The 23,736-nt window shown below is 44.4% G+C and overlaps 1 protein-coding gene across 2 annotated transcripts in view; it reads left to right on the plus strand.

Annotated features, from left to right (window-relative positions):
* kcns2 (potassium voltage-gated channel modifier subfamily S member 2) overlaps window positions 1-23,736 on the plus strand; it is a 91,831-nt gene that overhangs the window by 62,328 nt on the left and 5,767 nt on the right. Inside the window, exon 1 of one of the 2 annotated variants that reach the window (XM_078215648.1) lies at window positions 635-666. The exons of the other annotated variant lie outside the window; for it this stretch is intronic. The gene's annotated coding sequence lies outside the window, so the exon portion shown is untranslated. Of the gene's footprint in view, window positions 1-634; window positions 667-23,736 lie in introns of those variants that run through there. 2 annotated transcript variants of the gene reach the window in all.

The raw sequence follows: 23,736 nt of genomic DNA on the forward strand, positions 1-23,736 counted from the left end.
TTTAGGGAAGGAATTCTGCCATCCTTACCCGGTCTGGCCTACATGTGACTCCACAATGCGGTTGATTCTTAACTGCCCATTAAAAGGCAATGGGTAATAAATGCTGATCCAGTTAGCGATGCTCACGTGTCATGAATAAATAAAATGACTGATTGAGGGACTGAATGTGATACGGAGTCAGTGGGTACATTGATTCTGTTGCAGAGTGTCAAAGCCACATGGGTGAAATCTGTTTATACTTTGTCATGTTTACAGTTCCATTAAGTCACAGAACTAAAAATGTAAAGCAGCTGCCGGATAAATGATTAAAGTTGCTGGTGCTTCTCTAAACTTCAAAAGAAGCATTCTTGCAAGAAATCATAGAAATCATAGAAAGCCTACAGTGCAGAAACAGGCCATTCGGCCCATCAAGTCTGCACCGACCACAATCCCACCCAGGCCCTAGTCCCATATCCCTACACATATTACCCGCTAATCCCTCTAACCTACGCATCTCAGGACACTAAGGGACGATTTAGCATGGCCAATCAACCTAACCCGCACATCGTTGGACTGCGGGAGGAAACCGGAGCACCCGGAGGAAACCCACGCAGACACGAGGAGAATGTGCAAACTCCACACAGACAGTGACCCAAGCCGGGAATCGAAGGCAACCATAAACTTCTGGTGAGAGCGAGAAAGCTTATTTAACTTTTAAATTGATGTAAAGATAAGCATCTTCCATCAAACTAACAATGAAATTGTACTTTCAAACTAACATTACATTTAAATTAGGATGAGATCTTTTGCATTTTATGGATAAACCTAATGCTTCTTCAATCTTGTCACATATCCAGGGAAGATCCATTACTGATGCACTGTTATGGTTTATTTGACCACTGGTCTCTTGTCTACAAGATTATGAGGGGCATGGACAGAGTGGATAGTCAGAAGCTTTTTCCCAGGGTGGAAGAGTCAATTACTAGGGGGCATAGGTTTAAGGTGCAAGGTTTAGGTATGAGGAAAGTTTTTTTTCACAGAGGGTGGTGAGTGCCTGAATCTCGCTGCTGGGGGAGGTAGTGGAAGCAGATACGATAGTGACTTTCAAGAGGAGTTTGGACAAATACATGAATAGGATGGGAATAGAGGGATATGGTCCCTGGAAGGGTAGGGGGTTTTAGTTCAGTCGGGCAGCATGGTCGGTGCAGGCTTGGAGGGCCGAAGGGCCTGTTCCTGTGCTGTAATTTTCTTTGTTCTTCTTCCTTGTTCTTTTTCTCTAAAATCTCAAATTTTGCAATTCCTTACTTCTTAAGCCTTCATTTCCTGGTTCTACAGGGTTTGAAATAAAAAAACCTTGCCTGCACCTAATTGCAGCTTCCTCATTCAACTAATTTTCCATCCAAATTTCTTTAATAACAGTGGATCCACGCCTCTACATGTGACATTGTTTTATATTTGCATATTGTAGACCAGGCTGTCACATGACTACATGATGGCGGTCATGGCAGTGGAGCTTGGCAGAATGCCGGGGACCTTGGGCAAAGTGGGTGTGTTAATGAGAGTCCGAATGTTTAGTTAATAAACCTCCCGTTTGTTGAAAGTCTCCTGTGATGTAACAGACCACGCAGAACTACAGTGTGTCAGGGCTGGCAGTATGGTAGGGAGACTTTGAAACATTGACCCACCAATGTGGCGGATAATTGGGACTGATCCAAGCAGGAATGGATCATCTGCGCTACAATACTGTCTGAAAGAATCCAAAAACCTACAAGCCTACATCCTGCTGAACTTCGCAGGTCTTGCAATTGGGTCGCAAAGTTTAGATTGTATAACTTCGATTCGGAAGAACATAAAGCGGACCCCGCCATTACCCTACAGAAATTAGAAGAAACACTTAAAAATATAATTTTAGACCACCACATATCCCATCCCACTAATCAGAAGCCATTCAACTCAATCCATCAGTCCTCTGCAGACACTCTTAACCGAAAAATGTGCATTTGGAGTAATTGATGAATTTGTAAGAGATTGGTTGGTCGGAGGCGTAGGAAATGAATGACCCCAAAAACAGCAACTGAAACACAAGGACCTGACTTCACAGCCTGCTTTAGAAAAGTCCATTCTAAATGAGCACTCTGAGAGATCAAACAGAGAATTTATGTGAGAAAAAGCACTGTTTCATGGAATCATAGAATCCCTACAGCGCAGAAGAGGCCATTCAGCCCATCGAATCTGCACCGACTCTCTGACAGAGTATTTTACCCAGGCCGTCTCCCTCGCCCTATTCCTGTAATCCCATACATTTACCATCTAACCTACATATCCTTGGGACATTAAAGGGCAATTTAGCATGGTCAATCGTCTAACCTGCACATCTTTGGACTGCGGGAGGAAACAGGAGCACCCGGAGGAAACCCACTCAGACACAAGGAGAATGTGCAGACTCCACACAGACAGTGATCCAAGGACAAAATTAAACCCAGATTCCTGGAGCTGTGAGACAGCAGTGCTAACCACTGTGCCACCGTGCTGCCACTGTGCCACCCCTCGATGATTTTCACCCACTTGTATCTCTGCCCAAGACACTCAAAAACTGCACTCAAAACTCAATCTTCCAGTAACACCTCTGGTAAACAAAACACTTTACTGAGTCCTGTTGTGGTGGACTTCTTCCAGCTAACCACAGGAGACCCAGGGACAGGTTACAATAATTTATTCATGATTAAAGCATGGAGGGAACTACCCCAGAGAAACTCTGGAGGAGCTTTTTCCCAGGGTGGAAGAGTCAATTACTAGGGGGCACAGGTTTAAGGTGCGAGGGGCAAGGTTTAAAGGAGATGTACGAGGCAGATGTTTTACACAGAGAGTAGTGGGTGCCTGGAACTCGTTGCCGGGGGAGGTAGTGGAAGCGGATACGGTAGTGACTTTTAAGAGGCGTCTTGACAAATACATGAATAGGATGGGAATAGAGGGATATGGTCCCCGGAAGGGTAGGGGGTTTTAGTTCAGTCAGGCAGCATGGTCGGTGCAGGCTTGGAGGGCCGAAGGGCCTGTTCCTGTGCTGTAATTTTCTTTGTTCTTTGAGCACCCTCTACTGATACAGCTCTCACAGCTCGAACAAAGTTCTAATACATCTCTCTGACATAGTGATCACAGGGGCAGCATTCTAATACATCGCTGAGCTCCAATACAGATACAGACTGCTATACAGTTAGATAGTACGCAGAACATTGTTTTAAAATTCCAATCCTGTATATGTAGGTTTATAATCAAAACTTTCACCCAAAAACTTGTTTGGCATCTAGCTGGAAAATTGTCTGCTTTTCTAAAAAGTAAACAACCTTGCTGGCACATTCTGCTGACGTCAGACCCTTGAGGTCTTAGCATGCGATTTCACTCTACTGCAGGGGTGCTAGATCTATCCACTTTACTAAGTTTATGAATTCACTCTTACATTCCTATAACTGACTATTCAGCCAACTACTATCCCAATAATCTTGTAATGTTTACTTCTCAGAGTGCTGAAAAGCTCTATCTTCGCTCTCTGACACACATGAAACCCTCTCTTCTGTCTTTCCTCAGTGTCTGTATCTCTGGACCACTCACATAGGCAATAGGAGAGTTCTTTTTACTTTGTGTTTTCCTCCCCACAATCACTGAACTTTTAACCCATTTCTTAAGCTTCAGGAATTGTAAAACCTCATTAAAAATGTATATTTATAAACAAACCCAAAAGACCTGGGCTGGGATTCTAAGCGTCGAATTCACGTGAAAACTGGAGTAAATCACGCTGGTTTTTTCAGCGGGAGTTTCAACATGGATCTTCCACACTCTGTGCACTGCAGGTAGCAATAACGCGAATCTCGATAAAAATCAGAGGGCAGGGCATATTCCCGTGGATGAGGCCAGCGGCATAGCACTGAGTGGGCCACTGCGGTTGCACCGATCTGTCAGCGCCGAAATCAGTGCATGCGCAGTGGACCTTGTCAGTCGGCCTCCCGATCGCTGGCCAGCGACTGAGCTGGCCAGCCCATAGCACAGTGGTTAGCACGGCTGCCTCACAGCGCCAGGGACCCAAGTTCGATTTCTGGCTTGGGTCACTGTCTGTGCGCAGTTCGCATGTTCTCCCCGTGTCTGCGTGGGTTTCCTCCGGGTGCTCAGGTTTCCTCCCACAAAGACATGCTGGTTAGGTGCTTTGACCCGAACAGGTGCTGAAATGTGGCAACTAACGGAATTTCACAGTAACTTCATTGCAGTGTTAATGTAAGCCTTACTTGTGACACTAATAAATAAACTGTGCTTTGCTTTGCTTTGCAATATCCGCATTGACCGTGGGCAGGATTTTCCAGTCTTGGGACGAATGTGGCCCGAAAATCCTGCCCAAGGTCAATGGATCTTTGCATGGTCCGTCCCCCTGCCATTACGATTTCCCATTGGGGAAAATTCCACCCAATGTGTTCATTTACAAATTACTGGATAGGTAACCTCCAGAGGATTGTGTCAAATTCTGCCCCATTTGAAGAATGGCCAAGGTGCAGGGGTGAGTTATTACCTCACTATAAGAAGGACGTGGAAGCGCTGGAAAGAGTGCAGAGGAGATTTACCAGGATGCTGCCTGGTTTGGAGGGTAGGTCTTATGAGGAAAGGTTGAGGGAGCTAGGGCTGTTCTCTCTGGAGCGGAGGAGGCTGAAGGGAGACTTAATAGAGGTTTATAAAATGATGAGGGGGATAGATAGAGTGAACGTTCAAAGACTATTTCCTTGGGTGGATGGAGCTATTACAAGGGGGCATAACTATAGGGTTCATGGTGGGAGATATAGGAAGGATATCAGAGATAGGTTCTTTACGCAGAGAGTGGTTAGGGTGTGGAATGGACTGCCTGCAGTGATAGTGGAGTCAGACACTTTAGGAACATTTAAGCGGTTATTGGATAGGCACATGGAGCACACCAGGATGATAGGGAGTGGGATAGCTTGATCTTGGTTTCAGATAAAGCTCGGCACAACATCGTGGGCCGAAGGGCCTGTTCTGTGCTGTACTGTTCTATGTTCTATCTATGTTCTAATGGTACCAGGGCCAGGAGACTTCAGTTATATGAAGAGACTGGAGAATCTGGGATTGTTCTCCTTAGAGCAGAGACGGTTAAGGGGAGATTTACAAGATTCCTACATTACAGCTGGACTACTCTTCAAAAGTAGGTCATTGGCTGTGAAGTGCTTTAGACCATCCAGTGGTCATGAAAGGTGCTATATAAATGCAAGTCTTTCTTTCTAAAATTATGAAAGATTTTTGCAGAGTATACAGGGTGAAGTTGTTTCCGGTATGAGGAGGGTCAGAACCAGAGGACACTGATTTAAGAAACCATTGGGAAAATGGAGTTTTTTTACACATGGGGTTAAGACGATCTGAAAGGGAAATTGAAGCAGATTCTGGGGGAACTTTCAAAAGGGAATTGGATAAATGCATGAAAAGGGAAAATTTGTGGAAAGAGCAGGGGCAGTGTGACTAATTGGCTGGTGGGCTAAAGGGCCTGTTCCTGTGCTGTACTGTTCTTTGTTCTTAATTGGTAACTCTTTTCAAAGAACCCTCACAGGCACATTGGGCTGAATGGTCACCTTCTGTGGTGAATCTTTGTATGATTACAATGAATAGAAAGTCTGGTGGCCCAGTGGGTAACATCCCTGCCTCTGAGCCAGCTGCTCCGGGTTGAAGTCCCACTCCAGGACCTGAAGGTCAAGGAAGGTGTGTTCACAACTCGACCAAACAGGTTGAGCATCAGCCTGTGAAATCCTTCCAACACACCATTGGCAGGTGGTAAGAGCAGGAGAGATTCCTGGTCAGCCATGTCATGGAAAGAAATTGGAGCCTTTACCATCACTATCCAATGCTCCATGCATGTTCCCACAGCAACTCAGACACTTTGCGGGGACTGGTTGGCTCGGTTGGCTGGTTTGGATCAGAATGGTGCCAACCGTGCAAGTTTTGACCCCAGTTCCAGCTGGAATCTGCCTCCTGGGGTGGAGTTCATGGCACTGTGCGTTAGACCTGTCCCTGGGCACAGAACTGAAGAAGTAGTTTCAGAAGACCAATGAGATCATTGGGGGTGTCACAACTTGTTTCCCCTTTATGAGAATTCCACATTAAACACTAACTCTCTCAGGTTCATAGAACTGGTTATAAAAGAGAAATGCACACAGATACCAAAGAACTAAAGAAGATCACTTAAGCTGCCAGAATCTTTGAATCATTTAAACATCTTAATATTATATTTTATTTGGAAGAATTACAGTCACCAATTCACCCAGCTAAGTTTGAACTGAAACCCATTTGGCATCTGGAATATATATGAGGGCAATTCAATCTACTTATTGAAGTTCCTTCTCCAACACTTGGCCAAGGGAAATTAGTAGCATGGAGACCTTGCAACAATCAGGCTTGTAACTAGGCTTGTAATATACTACATGTTTTAACAGATTTTTCCAGTTAACCCAAAGGGGAAACACATTTTCAACGTGAAACGAGACACTTGTCCAAAGCTTTGATTCTGATATCGTGGAAGCTGTAAATGTTTAGCTCCCCAAATGACTGAGTTGAAAATGAGCCATACGGATCAGGAAAATTCCAAGTTTAATCCTCAAATCTGTCCTGAGTTTGCTGATCTAAGGCAGGGAGATTGTACATCACCTCACGTTCACCCTGCCTCAGAGAGGAGAACAATCAGACAGACTCCTCATCACCACTTAGAGACGCTGACTTAAAAGTAGGTGCACATATGTTCTTTCGAATAATCTGCCAGTAATCACTGTCCGGTGATACACATACAGACATATATGGCTATAAATATAAGATAGTCACTAATACATCCAATGTGAAGAGACTCGGTCCTTCAGTGAGCGGTGAGAAGGTGGAACCCGCCACCCCATGGAGTAGTCGAGATAAATATCTGCTTTTTAAAAGGGCAAGTTAGATGAGTACGTGAGGGAGAAAGGAATAGAAATAGGGTTAGATAATAGTTGGGCAGTAGGAGGATAAACGCTAACATGGCACGGTTGGGTTGAATGGCCTGCTTCTGTGCTGGAAATTTTCCTGGGAGTTTAAAATCGAGCTGTTGTCAGAATGGGAGCTGTTGTAGATCAGGGAGAGCAGGGGTGAAAGGCTATTGGGTCATTATGGCAGCTCCCTGAAGAGCAATCCAATCAATCCGTTCCCTGGCTCAATCCTTGTAGCTCTGTAACTTTATTTTTCTCAGTTGTTCACACCCAATTTCCTTTTGAAAGCATTCAATGTCTCCCCTTCCACCACTCTGACTGGCAGCAAATTCCTTACCATGCTCTACATCCAAAACCTTCAATTTGTGTCCCCTCGGCTTTGTGCTGTCTTTCTTATCCAAACGTGTCATAACCTTCAACATCTCTATCAAATCTCCATTTGTCATGAACTCTGCGGACAGAGACAGATTGCTTTTAAAAACAGATTTGAATTCCTCATGACCAACTTAATGGCATCAGATGACATGGCCGGAATTCTCCGGCCGTTCATGCCCTGCCATCACTACAAGCGAGGACAGAGGATTTGGCACTCAGCCAAATCTCCATTCACTGCAGCAGGACCAGAGAATCCAGTTGGCATGAACGGCCGGAGAATTCTGGCCACGATGTCAAGTTTTAAGACTTTTACTGTAACAACAAATGAAGATCAATATTGACTAAGCATTACTTAGTAGGCACCCAATACTGTAAACCTACAGAAAAGATTGGGCGGCACGGGTGGCATAGTGGTTAGTACTGCTGCCTCACAGCGCCAGGGACCCAGGTTCGATTCCCGGCTTGGGTCACTGTCTGTGCAGAGTCTGCATGTTCTCCCTATGTCTGCGTGGGTTTCCTCCGGGTGCTCCAGTTTCCTCCCACAGTGCAAAGATGTGTGGGTTAGGTGGATTGGCCATGCTAAATTGATCCTTAGTGTCAAGGGGACTAGCTAGGGTAAATGCACAGGGTTGTGGGGATGGGGCCTGGGTGGGATTTTGGTTGGTGCAGACTCAATGGGCTGAATGGCCTTCTTCTGCACTGTAGGGATTCTTTGATTTCCCTTATTAATGTCTTAAAATGACTGATTACCCTATACAGCATATACCACACACTATCTGTAAAATTGCAGACTTTACAGGAAGCAATTGGAAGTCACTCCCAGCTGCCAATGGGTTCAATAGTCCGAGTTATGCTAAGTCGTAACATCCGGTGATTGTCGATGGTCCTGTCCTTCAGACTTTTGACTGAGTGAGCACCTTGAGACTGGGAGTGAACCAGACACACGTACTCTTACCCTACTTCACTCCAATACTCATCTTAATTTACTACTCATTTTCTTTGCTCAGCAAGTTTTTCATACCTGTTTTTTAAAAATTCATGTTTAATGTTGTACCAAACTTTCAATCTTTCTGAAATTTGCTCATTGACTCCTTAAGTGAGAAAGGTTTTGAAATGATCTCCCCTCAGTGTGAAAAGCTTGGTCAAGCCTGTTCTGCATCAAATCCACTTTCCTGCCCAATCCCCATTGATTCCCTTAGTGTCCAAAAATCCATCTCAGCAGTGAACGTACTGGCGACTGAGAATCCACATCTCTCCGGTGTTTGATTTATAATCCTCTGGGTGAGGGAATTTCTCCTCATCTCAGTCCCAAATGGCTGACCTCCAGCTGTTTCAAATCAATGATTGTTCATCAGTACAGCGAAAAGTTAGAAATGTAATAAAGTTTGAGCAAGTGGAAAGGTTTAAAGTTTTAAAGTTTATTAGTGTTGTATGTAGGTTTACATTAACACCGCAATGAAGTTACTGTGAAAATGGTAATGGGTCAAATAAAGAAACAAACAATGTGTCTAGAGGCGGTTTAAATGGCAGGACAGCATTCTTCATTTAAGATGCATGAAAAGAGGTGGTGGCACAATGATAATGTCACTGGGCTACTAACCCAGAGGCGTGGGCTAATAGCAACTGGTGGAAATTTAATTCATGAATTCAGAATATAAAGTTAGTCTCAGTAATGGTGATCATGAAACTATCGTCAAATGTTGTAAAAACATGTTCATTAATGCCCCTTAAATGTGTCTGCCATCTTACTGGAAATGGCCTAGCAAGCCACTCAGTTCAATGGCAGTTAGGTATAAGACCATAAGACATCAGAGCAGAATTAGGCCACTCGGCCCATCGAGTCTGCTCCATCATTTAATCATGGCTGACATTTTTCTCATCCCCATTCTCCTGCCTTTTCTCCATAACCCCTGATCCCCTTATTAATCAAGAACCTATCTATCTCTGTCTTAAAGACACTCAATGACCCGGCCTCCACAGCCTTCTGCGGCAAAGAGTTCCACAGATTCATCATTCTCTGGCTGAAGAAATTCCTCCTCACCTTTGTTTTAAAGGATCGTCCCTTTAGCCTGAGGTTGTGCCCTCTGGTTCTAGTTTTTCCTACTAGTGGAAACATCCTCTCTACGTCCACTCTATCCAGGCCTCACAGTATCCTGTAAGTTCCAATAAGATTCCCCCCTCAACCGTTCCTACAATAGTGCCTACATCCTATGAAAAAATACACTAAACAAGAGAAAACACAAAACCATTCAAAAAATCAGAATGGAGGCAGAGGTTATGATCTGAAATTATTGAACTCAATGAAATGATGAACTTTTGTCCTTGAATCTCTCCTTTCTTTGGAGTTCCTGCTACTTTCAATTGCTTAAAACCTATGACATTTTGATCTGTTATAGGTCTGATGAAAGGTTATTAACTCTGTTACTCAGTACCTACTGAGTGCTTTGAGCATTTTCTGCTTTTACTAATCATAGAGTTTTACAGCACAGAAAGAGGCCATTCGGCCCATTGTGTCCGTGCCGACCATCAAGCACCTGTCAATATACTGAAATGCAGAAATCCTATCTTTCCTTCCTGCGGTGTGCTCGTTGGTGCAATTGTGAATTCCGAACTCAACTTCCATTTTTACCATTGACCTTCCCCACCATCCTGGCAATACTGTGGGTGTTCATTTCATTTCATCTTTCGAAGACATCGGTTAATTTTCTGCCACCGTTTTTTAACACAAGTCATGATTCACAACAATAAAGATTATAAGGAAAGGTTTTCTTGTTCCAGATTCATCTTTGGTTAGCTGTTTAAATGCAGCTAATCTTTTGTTCGGGATCTGGATCACTGTACCTAAAGTGTTGGTTCGATAAATAATTCTAAAGAGCATTGACCAGGTACTTGAGGATGGGGGAGGCAAGTGTGGTAGTGGAATTTAAATACAAAAATAGGGAAGTCATGTTGGAGTTGTACAGAACTTTGGTGAGGCCACAGCTGGAGTACTGTGTGCAGTTCTGGTTGCCACATTATAGGAAGGACATGAACGCACTGGAGGGGGTGCAGAGGAGATTCACCAGGATGCTGCCTGGGATGGAACATTTAAGTTATGAAGAGAGATTGGATAGGCTTGGGTTGTTTTTGTTGGAGCAGAGAAGACTGAGGGGTGACTTGATTGAGGTGTTCAAGATTATGAGGGACATGGACAGAGTGGATAAAGAGCAGCTGTTCCCCTTAGTTGAAGGTTCAGTCATGAGGGGACATAGGTTCAAGGTGAGGTTTAGGGGGCATGAGGTTTAGGGGGGATGTGAGGAAAACCTTTTTGACCCAGAAGGTGGTGGCAGTCTAAATGCGCTGTCTGGGAGGGTGGTGGAGGCGGCTTGCCTCACATCCTTTAAAAAGTACCTGGATGAGCACTTGGCACGTCATAACATTCAGAGCTATGGGCCAAGTGCTGGCAGATGGGATTAGGTGGGAGGTCAGGTGTTTCTCACATGTTGGTGCAGACTCAATGGGCCGAAGGGCCTCTTCTATATTGTATGATTCTATGACTAAGTATGATTGCTCTTCCAAATTACCCCCTTCTATGTTGCACCTTTCTCTGATTCTACTATCCAGAGGAAAATGTGGCCCTAGGTTAATTGAATTTAGGACAGTCTTTTGTGGACCTGGACAGTCTCCACCTATCTCAATTTTTATTATTTATATTGTCAGAGGAACAAATTATAGACTCATAGAAATGTGCACAATAGAAGGAGGCTATTGAGCTTGTCATGCCTGTGCTAGCTCCCTGAAACAATAGTCATGCTTAGTCCCACAATCCCATTTTTTTGTCCATAATCCTGTTATCCCCAAAGATCAGCCTTAAAAATTCTTCATGGAATCAGTTTCCTGTACTATTCCAATTAGACCATTCCAGATCCCAACAATTCCCGGAGTGAAAACATTTCTCCTCATCTCCCCTCAAGTTCTTTTGTAGCAAGTTTAGGAAAAGGTGATTTGAACATCTTGTTGATAATTTTAACCTTGCCCATTCATAATAGGAAAAAGCTACGCAAAATGGAACCACCAATGAACAGTGGCAGCAGTGTGTACCATCTACAAGATGCACTGTAGCAAGGCTCCTGAGACAGCATCTTCAAAACCTGCAACTTGTACCATCTAGAAGAACAAGGGCAGCAGATACATGGGAACACCACCACTTGCAAGTTTCCCTCCAAGCCACTCACCATCCTATCATCGCTGTAGGTGTACCTACACTGTGTAGACTGCAGTGGTTCAGGAAAGTAGCTCACCATCACCTGCTCAAGGGCAATTAGGGATGGATAACAAATGCTGAACTAGCCAGCGGCACCCACATCCCATGAACAAATAAAAAAAAATGAGGCAATTCAATAAAACTAAAGAGTAACAAAGAGCTGGCACAGAAGTCATGGGCCAAATGGCCTCCTTTAGTGCTGTATAATTCTAAGATTTCATGCTTCCACCTCTGTGGACCAGCAATGACTGGATTGCACATCTGTATAATAAAGCATAAGCTAATCCTTGTTAACAGATGTGCAGTGCACATCTGTCTTTTCACCACATTGCATGCTGTTGCTTTCAACATTTGCGATATCACTAACACATCGAGGTATACTGAGTTGAAGCAGCCATCAATTGATTTCTAATCTTGAGTTCATGGTCTATGAGATTTCTCATCTTGAGTTCTGAGACTTGGTTTGAGCAGCACCATATCTATTATCATAGAAATCATAGAAACCCTACAGTACAGAAAGAGGCCAGTCGGCCCATCAAGTCTGCACCGACCACAATCCCACCCAGGCTCTACCCCTATATCCCTACATATTTACCCACGAATCCCTCTAATCTACGCATCTCAGGACACTAAGGGGCAATTTTAGCATGGCCAATCAACCTAACCCATTGTGAAGCTTTTAGTGAAGCTGTGGTTCAAAAAATGTCTTCATAGTTCATTCATCTTACAATTAACTATTTTTTATTTTTAAAAAATCACCATCACACACTCTATAAGGGTCAGTTTTAATTTGCTGAACTCAAGGTTGACAGGGGTTACAATTTTGAAATGGGGCCTTTAGTTGTATGGCCTGTTAACTCTGCCTCTACATTGCCTCATGCCCCTTTAACCAATTACTGGATGCTTAAAGCTCCTGTCTGTTTCAGCTGGTAGGATCCTTTCATTACAATTCTACCTGGGACCCAGACTTCCAACTGAGGGCAAATCTGATCAAAGCGCCCTCCCTCTGACCAGTTCTCCAGTAAGAAGTTTAACAACACCAGGTTAAAGTCCAACAGGTTTATTTGGTAGCAAAAGCCACACAAGCTTTCGGAGCTCTTAGCCCCTTCTTCAGGTGAGTTCTCCAGTAACACTGGTGAAGAACCCATCAAGGGAGGTATGAAGAGGTAAGATGCCCTCTGGGCCCCAAGATGAATAATCTGGGTCCCTGCCACCATAACCTTCCTTCCCTCTGTGATTGCAACACCCAACTCGTCTCTCTCTTCCCCTCAATCCCGAACACACCCTGCTACTGGGCCCCTGGATATTGGGCCTTGCATCAGGCAGCCCAGTGGGTAGGCAGTTTGCCAATGATATTTAAGTGAGGACAGGTCTCCACATGGTTCCTTCTTCTCCACAGTTCAGTACATAGAGAGTTGGGGGCAGGGGAGGAGGGACAGGTTGGTGGAGGGACAATGACGGAGTGAGTTACACTTTTCAACACCGATAAAATGCCTTGTTTAAGCCTCTCCAGTCAGGTTGCTACCACAATACAGAATCTGTTCGTATCAAAGCCATACCCTCTGTGACTGTGACAAAAGTAAACTTTCTCTCCTCGTCCTTCTCGACCGGTCTGCAGCCTTTTCACACGATTCCATGCCCTCCTCCTCCAACAGCTCACCATAGCTGCTTGCAGCTGGTTCCAAACCTTATCTATTAATTGGAGCCAGAGCATCCCTTGCAGTGTTTTCTCTTCCTGCTCACATACTGTTAGGTCTGGTGTTTCCCGAGGGTTGTCCCTTGCCTGCTGGCCTGTTAATTCTCACCTACATGCTGCCCCTTGGTGTGGGCTGAACGTTACTTTTCAAAAGTACATTGATAACAGACAGCTCTCGCTCACCATCACTTTAGGATGGAGAAGAGGAGAAATTACTCCACTCAAAGGGTTGTGAATCTTTAGCATTCTGTACCTCAGCGGGTTGTGGATGCTCCGTTGTTGACTATATTTAAGGCTGTGATAGACAGATTTTTGCTCCCTCAAGTAATGAAAAGCAATGGTGGAGGGGGCAGGAAAATGAAGACCAAGATCAGACATGATTGTATTGGTCACACAGGCTCAACAGGTCTACTACTGCTCCTATTTCTCGTGTTCACATTGCTTGATTCCTCCATTGTTGCTAAATTATCAGGCTGCCTATGCAGCACCCAGTGTTGGATGAGCAGAAATTTCCTCCAGTTAAATATTTGGAAGCCACAAACTCTGTTCCCTGCTCACTGACTCCATCCCTCTCTCTGGCAAGTGTCTGAGGCTGAACTAGGCTATTGGAAGCTTAGTGTCATACCTGACCTCGAGGTAAGTTTCCGACTACATATCCAGCCCATCCCAACCTCTTATTTTCACTTCCATTATCTGACTTCACACCGTCACTGCCTATCTGCTGTTGTTCCTTCCAGGTGTCTATTTCAGGCCATTCCTTGCTTGCCCTTCCATATTCTACCCTCTACAAACTCATCCAAAGCTCTGCTGCCCATAACTCCTTACTCGCACTGAGTCCTGATTCACACCGAGTTCCACTCATCTATTGCTGATCTACCTAGTTAAACAATGCCTCAAATTTAAAATTCTCATCCTTGTTTTCAATTCATGACCTTACTCTTCCCTATCTCTGTAATCTCCTCCAACCTCACAACCCTCCGACATATCTGTGTCCTCTCACCCTGCCCTTGAGCAATCCGAGTTTAATCTCTCCACCATTGGTGGCCGAGCCCTCAGATGCTGGGCCCCAAGCTCTGGATTTCCCTCTCTCTCTTTCTCTCTGCTTCTTAATGACACTCCTGAAAAGCCACCCCTTTGGCCAAGCATCTGTCCTAATATTTTCATATGTGACTCAGTGTCAAACTGCTTCATAATGCTCCTGTGAAGCAATTCAAGACACTTCAATGCTCCAAAGCACTTTGGGCATTTTACTATGATAAAGATGCTACATAAATGGCAGTAGTTGTTATTCTACTGAGTGAGATATCTGCTAGCCGGTATAAACTTTGCAGATTCTATCTTGTGTTGCTGTAGTTGACTCAACCTCAGGCTTCCTTTCTATCAGTCCAGGTGACCTGTGTGTTCTCTCACTTCTCTCCTGTGTCTTCTCAAGACATCCTACATAAGAACATATAAATTAGGAGCAGTAGGCCACTCAGCCCCTCAAACCTCCTCCACCTTTCAATAAGATCATGGCTGATGTGCTTGTTACTTCAACCCCACATTCCTGCCTAGCGATAATATTTCACTCCCTTGTTAATCAAGAATCTATCCAGTTCTGCTGGAAAAATATTCAAAGACTCTGCCTCCACTGCCTTTTGAGGAAGAGAGATCCAGAGACTCTCGATCCTCTGAGAAAAAACATTTCTCCTCATCTCCATTTTAAATAAGAAACCTCGTATTTTTAAACAGTGACCCCTAGTTCTAGATTCTTCAACAAGAGGACACATCTGCTCCACATCCACCCTGTCAGTACCCCTCAGGATCTGAAAGCTTTCAATCCTCCATTCATCAGACAAAAATGTTCACATCTATGCCAGATTACATTATCATCAACTGTCTCTCCGATACATCCAAACACCATCTTACACTGCAGAGCGAACATCCTTCCTCACGATTGCATTAATTTTCTCTTTGACCAGCAATGCAACTCAACTGTCTTTTCTTTTTTTTCTGTCCTTCCCAAATACTGAATATCCCTGGATATTCAATTCCCATTCTTGGTCACTCTGCAGCCATGTCTCCATAATTCCAACAATATCATTCCCATTTACATCTATTTGTGCAATTAATTCATCACTTTATTGTGAATGCTCTGTGCGTTAAGGCACAAAACCTTAAGGCTTGTCTTTTTAACATTTCTTGTCCCATTGCCATTATTTTTCACTGTGGACATGTTTGATTCGAGCGCCTTGGTTTCTTTGCCTATCACTTTTCTTATTCCCCTTTCTGTCTTTTGTTCATATCCTTGTTTTCCCCTCCTCTGACTTTTTGCATAGGTTCCCATCTCCCCTCCATTTTAGCTTAAACCCTCCCTAACCATTCTAGCAAATACTCCTCCTAGGACGTCAGTCCCAATCCAGGTGTAACCTGCCCAGTTTGTACTGATTCAGCCTTTCCCAGAACCGGTCCCAATGTCCCTGGAATCTGAAACCCTCTCCCTGGCACCATCTTTCCAGACATGCATTCATCTGATATATCCTGCTATTTCTGCTCTGACTAGCACGTTACACCAGTGGCAATCCTGAGATCATTCCCTTTGAGGTACTACTTTTAAACTTACTCCCTAACTATCTATATTCTGCTTTAGGATCCCATCTCTTTTTATCTATGTTATTTGTGCCAATGTGTACCACGACCACTGGCTGTTCACCCTCCCTCTCCAGAATGTTCTACAGCCGCTCTGATACATAAGAACTAGGAGCAGGAGTAGGCCATCCGGCCCCTCGAGCCTGCTCCGCCATTCAATAAGATCATGGCTGATCTTTTCACGGACTCATCCTTGATCCAAGCACCAGGGAGGCAACGTACCATCCTGGAATCTCGTTTGCGGCCACAGAAACGCCTATCTACTCTCTTTGCATTTGAATCCCCTATAACTATTGGATTCCCACACTTTTTACTCCTCTCCCATGCAGCAGAGCGAACCATGGTGCAACAAATTTAGTTGCTGCTGCTTTCCCTTGAGAGGCAATTCCCCCAACAATGTCCCAAGTATTATATCTGTTCTGCAGGGGAATGACCACCAGGAGATTCCTGCACTGCCTGCCTAGTCCTCTTGCTCTGCCTGGTAGTCACCCATTCCCTCCCTGCCTGTGTATGCTTAGCCTATGGTGTGACCACCTTTCTATGCATGCTAGCCACAATACTCAATTTTTTGAGCCACGTGACTTCAATTTAAAGAGGGTAAAATCCAGTAACATGACACAAGAACAGTGTCCCCAGCCACTGCGCAGCTCTGAAACACGGGCTTCCAGCTGCAGCCAGAGACAAATCCTGTACATATGCTGGCCCTGGGCACTGGAATGTTCCCGGTTTCCCACAGAGAGCAGGAAGAGCACACCACAGCTTTAGCTCTCCTGACACAACTTATAAAAATATGAAACCTTCTGTAAGGTACTTAAAATCAAATAATATCAATGACTCTAGGGCCCTTCTTATCTGTTCCTCGTTACTATATATAGCCCTCAGAAACTATAAACCACAAAAAAAGACTTTACAAACTATGAGCAATGAAAGTAGTAAATACCTACCCAACCATACTCAATCAGCTGCTTCCACTTGCCCCAAAACACCTTTGAATCGTGACGTCACCTCAGGAGTTCCAACTCAGATTTAGGAGGCAAATAATAAGTTGTCCTTTATAAGACCATAAGACATTTGAGCAGAAATAGGTCATTTGGCCCTTCAAAGCTGATCCACCATTCAATTACATCATGTCTGTTCTGAAATGATACTCTCGAACACCACTTTCCCACCTTATCCCCATAACCTGCGATTCCCTTACTGATTAAAAATCTACCTATCTCAGCCTTGAACACACTTAACCCAGCCACTACAAACCTCTGAAAGAAAAAAGTCCTCCTTATCTCCGCCTTAAATGGATGATCCCTTACTCTGGGATTATGCCATCTAGTTCTGGACTCTCCCAAAAAGTGGAACAACTTAAATGCATCTACCCTGCCAAGCCCCCCCGAGAATCCTATATGTCTCAAAAAGGTCATCTCTCATTCTACTGAACTCTAATGAGAACAAGCCCAACCTACTCAATCTCTCCACATAAGAAAATTCCTCCATACCCAAATCAACCTTCTCTGGACTACCTCCAATGCCAAGTGTATAGTTCTTTCGATAAGGGCACCAAAACTGTTCACAGTATTCCAGGTATGGTCTAACTGGTGCCTTGTATAGGTTTAGCAAGCCTTCCCTATTTTTATATTCCATTCCCTTTGAAATAAAGGCCAACATTCCATTTGCTTTCCCTATTATCTGCTGAACTTTCATGCTAACTTTTTGTAATTTATGCACGATGACCCTCAAATCTCTCTGTGCTGCAGCTTTCTGCAGTCTTTCTCCATTTAAATAATATTCAGCTCCTTTATTCTTCCTAGCGAAGGGCATAACTTCACATTTCTCCCCATTATATTCCATCTGCCAAGTTTTTTGCCCACTCATTTAACCTGCCTATCTCTGAAGACTCTGTGTGTTCAGTGCAAGAGGAATTGAGTACAAGAACAAGGATGTATTACTACAACAGTACAGGGTGGCACGGTGGCACAGTCGTTAGCACTTCTGCCTCACAGCGCCAGGGACCCGGGTTCGATTCCTGGCTTGGGTCACTGTCCGCGCGGAGTTTGCACATTCTCGCCGTGTCTGCGCGGGTTTCCTCCGGGTACTCCAGTTTCCCCCCACAGTCCAACGATGTGCAGGTTAGGTGGATTGGCCATGCTAAATTGCCCCTTCGTGTCAGGGGGATTAGCTAGGATAAATGCATGGGGTTATGGGGATAGGGCCTGGGTGGTCGGTGCAGACCCGATGGGCCAAATGTCCTCCTTCAACACTGTATGGATTCCATGGCCTTGGTGAGGCCACACCTGCAGTACTGTGTGCAGTTTTGGTTGATTTGCCGAGAAAGGATATACTTACCATAGAGGAGGTGCAGTGATGCTTCACCAGACTGACTTCTGGGATGGCAGAATTGTTGTATGAGGACAGATTGGGTTGACTAGGCCTGTATGCACTGGAATTTAGAAGAATGAGAGGGCATCTCATTGAAACGTATAAAATTCTGACAGGGCTGGACAGATTGGATGCAGGGATAAAGTAAAGTAAAGTTTATTTATTAGTCACAAGTAGGCTTACAATAACACTGCAATGAAGTTACTGTGAAAATCCCCTAGTCGCCACAGTCCGGCGCCTGTTCGGGTACACTGAGGGAGAATTTAGCATGGCCAATGCACCTAACCAGCACGTCTTTCGGACTGTGGGAGGAAACTAAAGCACCCGGAGGAAACCCACGCAGACACGGGGAGGACGTGCAAACTCCACACAGACAGTACCCAAGGCTGGAATTCAACCCGGGTCCCTGGCGCTGTGAGGTAACAGTGCTAACCGCTGTGCCATCATGCCGCTCTGACCATGGAGGTCTATAACAAGGGATCATGGTCTCAGAAATCAGGGTAGGCCATTTAGGACTAAAATGAGAAGAACCTGTGGAATTATCCAGCACAGAAGGCTGTGGAGGCCATGTTTCTAGTCTCTAAAGGTGCCAAAGGGTATGGGGAGAGAGTGAGAGTATGACATTGAAATGGAGGATCAGTCATGATCATATTGAATGGTGAAGCAGACTCGAAGGGCCAAATGGCCTATTCCTGCCCCTATTTTCTATGTTTCTACCACATCACTACTTAACAAGATCTGTGTGTTGGAACAAATAGTCTGTGGCCAGCATTGAGCAAGAGACCAGTTCATAAGTTTCGATAATTAACTTATGGGATGTGGCAGCATAGAGGTTACGTTACTGAGCAAGTAAGAACTATGTATTTCTGGGAAAAGAAATCTGCCATTCTTATCCGGTCTGGCCTACACGTGACTCCAGGCTCATAGAGTGGTTGGCTACTACTTGGTCCGGCAAGTTACTCAGCTCTATTAATAATATTATTGCTAGGCTATTAATCCAGAAACTCAGTTAACGTTCTGGGGATCTGGGTTCGAATCCCGCCACGGCAGATGGTGGAATTTGAATTCAATAAAAATTATCTGGAATTAAGAATCTACAGATGACCATGAAACCATTGTCGATTGTTGGAAAAAACCATCTGGTTCACTAATGTCCTTTCAGGAAGGAAATCTGCCATTCTTACCTGGTCTGGCCTACATGTGGCTCCAGAGCCACAGCAATGTGGTTGACTCTCAACTGCCCTGTGGAATGGTCTAGCAAGCCACTCAGTTCAAGCGACACTTATGTCCCATGAATGAATTTTTAAAATTGTATTCAAGAAGCCAGCTCACCATCACGTTCCCAATGGCAATTAGGGATGGACAATGCATGTTGGCCTAGCCAGCAAGTCTCACATCCTGCGCATGAATTTTTAAAAAACTCATTTGAAAGCAGGAATAAAAGGATCTGGAACTGTCCTTACTTTCAAATTGCCCTTGAGTAGTGGCAATTTATCCTAAATGACTCATTTTAAATTCAAATTGATTCAAAATAAAACACAGCAGATGCAGGGAAAGGTCAATTGAGTGCTGTCACCAAGGTAAAAGAGTGAGTTTCACACATTGTTGACGAATGGTGAGGAGGCTAAAGGGGCATTCCTGGAGATACAATGCTAATCTGTTCCTGGCAGCCCAAAGCGTGTGGTGTGCAACAGATGCTTCTCCTCATCCCATTTGACTCAGCCTCCAGAGAGTTCAGAGACAATCTCTTGTTGTTTGTCTCTGTCAGTTTAAACATCATTTATCCTCATTTGATTGCAAAGCGATTTTGTGTTAGTAAAAAGGAAAGTGATCTATAATCTGACACTCTTTGTAGCTTACACGTAGATGGAGTTTCCTTTTCATTGAGTGAAACAGCCTTTTATCGGAAGAAGAAAGCGGATATGTGATTTTTTAAAAATGTATTGGTAAAAAGATCTTTAGAAATCCCAAGATTGAATTTTGGATTATTTTGCCTCCATGTGTACAAAGTTTTGTGAGGCATGTCACTGCCTGCCCAATTGTTTCGACATGCTTGTATATGTTTAGGTTTGAAGAAATGTTACCCTCTAACCTGCTGGGAGGGAGAGCTGGTAATGGAGCGAGGGGTGGGGGGGTGCGGGGGGCGGGGGGGGGGGGGGCAGAATTAAGAATATCTGGGACCTGAGCCAATGAAGGGACCCACCAGTCTGGCTCCTTAACCAATTAGATTGAAGGATGGGAATTTAAAAAGAGGGATGAGGGAGAGGGAAATTGAATGAAATAAAAAGAGGAAAAGAAAGATTGGGTTAACAGAGACAAAGAAAAAGGGATAGAAGGGTAAAGTTAGAAAAAAATGTAAATCTCCCAAAACAATTTACAATCCAAAGTAAGGAGATGCCATATAAGAGTAAATGCTGGAAAATCTCAGCAGGTGTGACATCCATGGGGAGAGAATAGGGCCAACTTTTTGAGTCTGGATGCAAAGAAAATCAGAAAAGATTTATACTATGAGGGTGGGGGGGTGCTGTAATAGGACAATGGGAATGTAAATGAGGATGAAGAAAGCTGAGAAAGATGCTAGAAGTATCCATTAAGTGATCAAAACGTGTGACTGGCAGAACAAAGGTACAGATGGAGATACAGTTGGCCTGAAAGGTGAGGGCGGGGGGGGGCGGGGGGGGGGGGGGGGGGGGGTGCAAGAAGGAGAGCGGGAGTGGAGAAGTGGAAAAACAGAAGTGAGAAAGAAGGATGATAAAAATGGATGAATGAGATGAAAAGAAGAAACAGAATGAAATACATTAAATGGAAATGGGGTGAAGGTGGAGGGGGGAGTTCACTCTCTGAAGTTGTTGAACTCAATGTTCAATCTGGAAGGCTGTAAAATGCCCAATCGGAAGATGAGGTGCTGTACCTCCAGTTTGCATTGGGGTTCACTAGAGTATTGCAAAAGGCCAAGGACGGACATGTGGACAGGAGAGCAGGGTGTTGTGTTGAAGTGGCAAGATCACCACCCCACTTCGTGAACCCCAACTCTATTCTCTCTCCAATCTGTGGGGAGAGAATAGAGTAAGAGTTTTAACAACACCAGGTTAAAGTCCAACAGGTTTATTTGGTAGCAAATACCATTAGCTTTCGGAGCACATTTCCACTCCATCTGATGAAGGAGCAGCGCTCCGAAAGCTAATGGTATTTGCTACCAAATAAACCTGTTGGACTTTAACCTGGTGTTGTTAAAACTCTTACTGTGTTCACCCCAGTCCAACGCCGGCATCTCCACATCATGGAGAGAATAGAGCCAGCATTTCAGTCTAGATGACCCTTCGTCAGAGTGTCACTCAAGTGTTGTTATTGTCCCAAGTCACTGGGCCAATAGTTATGTTGTCTGGCAAAGGGCCATTTAGACTCAGAACATTGGCTCCATTCTCTCTCCACAATGCTGTCAGACCTGCTGAGATTTTCCAGCATTTTCTGTTTTTGTTTCAGATGCCAGCATCCGCAGTATTTTGATTTAGATAAGGATGGCAGATTTCCTTCCCTAAAGGACATTAGTGGGTTTTTCCAACAATCGACAATGGTTTCATGGTCATCAGTAGATTTTTAATTACAGATATTTTTTAAAAATTGAATTCAAATTCTATCATCTGTCATGGCAGGATTCGAACCCAGGTCCCCAGAATATTAGCTGAGTTTCTGGATTAATAATTTAGTGATAATACCACTAGGTCATTGTTGCCTCTTTTAGGTGTGGCCTTGCTTTATGACTGGAAAGAGATAAACTACATAACAAAAAACTAGATACCAGGATGGGTTTTTCCAAGTTCCCATTGTAAACTGAAAGATCAATGAAACTGCAGAGAAACAAAGTAAAAAAGCCAATCTCCCATCACTATCAATAGCCCCAAATTTGTTGGGTTTTTCACAGTGACTTATTAATGTTCGCTGTCATTACTCTTCTGAAACTAACCCCAACTTCAGGACCAAGCACATGGAGAGATTAAAGCACAATTCCTGAAATTGTGTTGTGTGTCAGGGCTTCAGCAAAAACAAAATACTGCAGATTCAGAGTGTGGGGAAGAGTGCACCGCATGTTGCCAGGAATGAAGAATCTTAGTGACGGAGAAAAATTTGGATTGGTTGAGGCTCATTTTCTTTGGATCACAGAAGGCTGAGGGGGATTTGATTGAGATTTGTAAAATTAGGAAGTGTCAAGAGAGAGTAGGGGTCCTAACTCCCTTAGCAGAGAGGTCGGAGGACCCCAGGGAGCAGAGATTTAAATTCATTGGTCAAATAAGGATGGGGAGGGAGGAGGGTGAACAAAGAACAAAGAAGATTACAGCAGAAGAACAGGCCCTCCGAGCCTGCACCGACCATGCTGCCCGACTGAACTAAAACCCCTTACCCTTCCGGGGACCATATCCCTCTATTTCCATCCTATTCATGTATTTGTCAAGATGCCCCTTAAAAGGCACTATCGTATCTGCTTCCACTACCTCCCCCGGCCGCGAGTTCCAGGCACCCATCACCCTCTGTAAAAAAACTTGTCTCGTACATCTCCTTTAAACCTTGCCCCTCACACCTTAAACCAATGCCCCATGATAATTGACTCTTCCAAGTCTAAGGTGCAAGGGGCAAGGTTTAAATGAGATGTACGAGGCAAGTTTTTTTACAGAGGGTGGTGGGTGCCTGGAACTCACTGCTGACTGACTATCCACTCTGTTCATGCCTCTCATAATCTTGTAGATTTCTATCAGGTCGCACCTCAATCTCCGTCATTCCAGTGAGAACAAACCAAGTTTCTCCAACCACTCCTCATAGCTAATGGCCTCCATACCAGGCAACATCCTCGTAAATCTTTTCTGTACCCTCTCCAAGGCCTCCTTTGGGGGGGATTAAAGAGTTTTTTTTCACTCACAGAGGGTGGTTGGGTGGTTCTGGAACTCTGCCTGAAAAGGAGGGTGGCTCAGACCTTCCTCACATGCAAAACAACACTTGGAAAATGCTTCTGAAATGCCTCCCGTGGAGGGGCTGGGATAAGGCACTGCGGGCCGAATGGTCTCTTTCTGCGCCAGGTGCATCTGTACGGTTCGATGGTACATGTCAGCAGGAGCACGCTGGTTCAGATAGACAGGTATATTCGCACAGTTGCATGAAATGTGGGGTTAAGTGCTTGATACTTCCTGCTCGGTTCGGCGTGTGTGAGTCTGGGAGAGACTGGGGTAGAGTATTTAAGGCTGGGACAGAATAAATAAACCATTTCGATGAGACACGGCGGAAAGTGGAGCTGCCCTGAGCTACTGACTTGTGTTTGTGAGTATTGAGCTGTCTTTCCCACTGAGACTGTGATAAATATATTCCTCTTCAAGACCTGAACCCACTTGTTCAACATCAGGTTATATAATAGTGAGCGAGGAATAATTCCAGTTTAATGTGTTTGTGCTTTGGAGATGTCTCAATGC

Source organism: Mustelus asterias, chromosome 7 (genome assembly GCF_964213995.1).
Source record: "Mustelus asterias chromosome 7, sMusAst1.hap1.1, whole genome shotgun sequence".
In the NCBI taxonomy this organism is placed as follows: Eukaryota; Metazoa; Chordata; class Chondrichthyes; order Carcharhiniformes; family Triakidae; genus Mustelus; species Mustelus asterias.